Raw genomic sequence first — 4496 nt, 5'->3', positions numbered from 1 at the left:
CGATACAATCGTATTTCCCTTACCACTTGAGGACCCTTCTCACAATTTTATCCCTAAAGGTACTACCACTACTTCACCCTTTGAATCAGTTTCACAAAGTCCCAATGATACCCCTTTACACAATGAACCTTCTCCACCTGTGCTTCCAAATGTTCTGGCTCCAAATACTTCAGATTCCACAAATGCTTCTGCACCTGTTACTTCAACACCAATCAACCAAACTAATGCTGAGCCAAATCCCGTTCGTCACTCTGAGCGAATTCCCAAGCAGCCTGCTCATCTGAAAGATTTTGTCTGTCCTAAATCTACAACTCCCAAACACTGGTGTAATCTGGTTTCTTTCTCCAGTTTGCCAGTTTCACATCAAGCCTTTTCTGTTCATGCTAGCTCTTTTACTGAACCTAGATCTTATAATGAGGCTTCCAGAAACCCTGATTGGGTACAAGCAATGAATAAAGAAATTGATGCTCTTCAAGCTAATGTCACTTGGGAAGTGTATGATCTTCCTCCTGGCAAGAAAGCTTTGGGTAATCGTTGGGTTTACAAGGTTAAGCTTAAATATGATGGTTCATTGAAACGTTTCAAAGGCAGATTAGTTGTTCAGGGTAATCATCAACGCGAGGGCGTTGATTATTTTGATACTTTTTCTCTTGTTGTCAAAATGGCAACTGTTCGTAGTGTTCTTGCTATTGCTGCTTCTAAGCATTGGAAAATACATCAAATGGATGTCAATAATGCTTTTCTCCATGATGATCTTTCTGAAGAGATTTCTATGAAGATGCCTCTTGGTATTCCTAATCCTGAAAACAAGGTTTGTCGACTTCGAAAGTCTCTTTATGGTCTCAAACAAGCGAGTCGACAATGGTTTCAGAAACTTTCCGCTGCACTTCAAGATCAAGGTTTCACACAGTCAAAAAATGATTATAGTCTTTTTCTCAAGACCGTTGATGGTCAAATGACTATTGTCGCAGTTTATGTAGATGACATCTTGGTTACTGGTTCAGATCCTAATTTTGTTTCTCAACTCAAGACTTTTTTACATCAATCGTTCACTATTAAAGACTTGGGTTTTCTTAATTATTTTTTGGGGTTGGAGGTTCATTATCCTAACGATGGGATCATTCTGACTCAAAGGAAGTTTACTCAAGAATTGCTCGCTGAAACAGGTTTCTTGGATGCTAAACCTGTTGTTACTCCATTCCCTCAAAATATGAAGTTTTCTAACCCTTGTAGCCCGTATCTAAAAGATCAGTCTACTTATCGATCATTGATAGGTAAGCTTAATTTTTTGACTCACACACGTCTAACTTTTGCGGTTCAGACTTTAAGTCAATTCATGCAAAATCTACAACAGATTCACCTGGACAGTGTTCATCATGTGTTAAGATACTTAAAAGGCACCAGCGGTCAAGGTATTTTACTCAACGGTTCAACAAACTTGAGTCTTCATGCTTACTCGGATTCTAATTGGGCAGCATGTCCCATCTCTCGTCGTTCCGTCACAGGCTATGTTATTTTATTCGGAGGTTCTCCAATTAGTTGGAAGTCCAAGAAACAGACTACCATTTCTCGTTCTTCTTCAGAGGCTGAATATCGTGCCATGGCCAATGCTGCTGCTGAACTTACATGGTTGGTTCGTTTATTGGAAGAGTTGGGCATCAACAATTTAAAACCAGTCACTCTTCATTGTGTTCGCTCTTCATATTGCAAAAAATCCTGTTTTTCATGAGCGTACGAAACACATTGAGCTTGATTGTCACTTTATAAGAGAAAAAGTCATGGAAGGATTAATCGAGCTCAGCTACTTACCAACACAAAATCAACTGGCTGATGTTCTTATTAAGATTTTGCCTTCAAATCAGTTTCAACAGTTGTTATCTAAGCTGGGGATGTCAAAATCCCATCCTCCATCTTGAGGGGGGGGGGGTGTGTAGAGATATGCATGTGTTTGTTATTATTTGTTAAAGGTTTATTTTGTACTTAGTTGATAGTTAGAAGATAATAATGTAGTTAGTTAATTATATTTTGTATTTAAGCCACTTAATGGCTCACTTTCAAGGTTAATGAAATTTCATCATTCAACCAATTCTTTCGGGGCACGTTTGGTATAGAAAAATTCAGAGAAATGAAATTGACTGAAAAATTCAATGAATTCCTTTGTTTGGTAATGACAAAGAAATTGATCTGAAAATTGAAAATAAATTTTTATGTTTCGTAAGTAAATCAGGAAAATCAATATAAACATTAGACATAAATCATAAACTTTGAAAAAATAATCAAAATGTGAAAAAAAAAGAAACAGAACATATACAATTAAACATAAAGTAAATTAAATGTCGATAACTTTATCAAACACCATTCCATCCCCTCTTTATCCATCACTCCTTTTTATCCAAAGCATATACACATATTGATACTGATAAACAACAATTTACGATGCTCACATACATCATCAATTTCATCTCAAATTCCATGTTCAAAATTTTACAATTCTCATCACTTTATAACTTCAATCAACAAAATGCACGGTCGATCATATTCTCCGGTGCTCTTCGTCGTCACCACCACCACCATATCACCGCCATCAATCCTTCTGGAGAAGAAGAAGATGAAGATGACAGCGGTGACGTTGACCTCATCGACGATGACTACAACGATTATACCTCCTCTGGTGCCACCGGTGCTGTGGCTATCGCCATCCCCGACACCACCAGAAAACAGATGGGGTTATTGTGAAATGTATATTCCATTTTTGTTTTGGGGCCTGTAAGATGTATGTGGGTCTCTTATATCCTTGTTCAAAATAGGAAAAAGAAGAAGAGAAATAGATATCTCCGTGTTGTGCTTTTATAGCTAAAAATGAGGAGAAAATGATTTCCTCACAAAAAGTAAAGAAATCAGGTATAGTGTAAATCAATTTCCCGAGAAATCCAATTCTACGTGTTGTAATTTCTCTCATATTTCTTTGTTGTACCAAACAAAGGAAATCATATCATTTCAATTTCTCTTACCAAACTTATACGTAATTTGCTTATACCATCAATGTAATGATTTGTAATCTGTACATCAAGTAAATTGATGTCTTCATATCTATCGTATGCATTAATCTGTTTTGTGTATTTAATCAACTTCCTAAAATTCAGTATATATATAGTAGTCCCAGGTAACCGTTGATATATTTTGATGCAAACATCCAATTGTTGAACTGTTGTTTTAACTTTGTTACGGCATTTAAATGGATTGCTATTTGGGCGGTCTTAAGAACTTGAAGTCTTGGGTTCAAATGTTGGCATGAGCAAAGTGCTCCCAATAATGGACAGTGGTTTTCCTAGTACGTGGGCATGCTATTGAGCTCAAATTTGTCGTAAAAAAAAAAAAAGAGAAGAAAATAGTCACTGTAATAAACATGGGGTAGATATATTGATGATACCTTAGCACTAATAGCTTCAACACATTGGTGCATGATATTGAGCTCGTCGGCAATAGGAAGAAGATCTTCACATGAGTTCAAAACAGTTATAGCTCCTAAAAGACTAGATAAGGCTACGTGAGTGAGGAAGGCATACGTCCGGCTAGCAACACAATACTCATCAGTCATTTCAAGGTACTCTACAGCACAGTGCAGAGCAGCTATGTTATTTTGGGTCATTTTAAAGCTTACGCCGTAACAAAACTTTACTAGTTTATCAAAAATCTTGGCTCCTCTAGGGATTTTTGATAGATCAATCACTTTCAAATCCTGTTCCTCTGACTCTAGAATCAATCTTCTCAAGTAATTACTCTTTGCTAACAAAACGATTATTTGTTTTTAGAGATGGATTAAAGTGCTTGATCGAAAATGCATCAAAGTATACCCAGTATATATTTCTTTCATTATATGAGCATATGATCATACCTTGTGAAGAGGGAAACTTGATTCACCTACTTGCAGCAATATATCAGTTGGGAAATCTTGAGGGAATATATTTCCCAGCTACAGGGAGAGCAACCCATTGGTTTTAAGTACTGATTGATTACTAAAACAATGAAAAGGAGCAAATTAAGAGTTAATTAACAAGTTTTTTAAAAGATAATATAAAGCAGTTTCTAGCTAGTTATGGACTAGCTAGACTGAGTTGTTAATAATTTTACCATTGTTCATCAGTTGTATCCATTACAATAGAAGGTCCACTAGTGTTCTTGACATTGGTAGACATTTCACCAATATGTTGAAAGAAAGATATTGGCAAGATATGGTGTTGATCTATGAGTCTTTCTTATTTTGTTTGGCGCATAAATAGGGGGAGGTGGTCGGCCCAATAGTACTTTTGGGCTAGGCACATGTTTAAGGCCTCTAACTATTAAGGCCCCCAAATTTTAACAGGTATATATGGAAGCGTAATATAATTTAAATATTGGGAGTATTAAATAAAGTTAAGCACCTAAAAAACAGCCGCCTCCTTTTTAACTCTGTAAAGATCCGCTCCAAGAATATTTTTCTTGAAAATTTAAGTACC

The 4496-nt window shown here is 36.3% G+C and overlaps 1 long non-coding RNA gene across 1 annotated transcript; it reads right to left on the bottom strand.

The window, feature by feature from the left end:
* Positions 1-3435: 3435 nt before the first annotated feature.
* LOC122594019 lies at positions 3436-4169 on the bottom strand. Its single transcript, XR_006322911.1, has 3 exons — positions 4132-4169; positions 3896-4016; positions 3436-3609 (listed from the first exon to the last, which is right to left on the bottom strand). It is a non-coding gene; the product is annotated as an uncharacterized LOC122594019 (long non-coding RNA).
* Between the last annotated feature and the right edge of the window lie 327 nt (positions 4170-4496).

The sequence above is a fragment of the Erigeron canadensis genome, chromosome 3 (assembly GCF_010389155.1).
Source record: "Erigeron canadensis isolate Cc75 chromosome 3, C_canadensis_v1, whole genome shotgun sequence".
In the NCBI taxonomy this organism is placed as follows: domain Eukaryota; kingdom Viridiplantae; phylum Streptophyta; class Magnoliopsida; order Asterales; family Asteraceae; genus Erigeron; species Erigeron canadensis.
The sequence above is the reverse complement of the archived record's forward strand: the minus strand, read 5'-3'. Positions and strand labels throughout refer to the sequence as shown.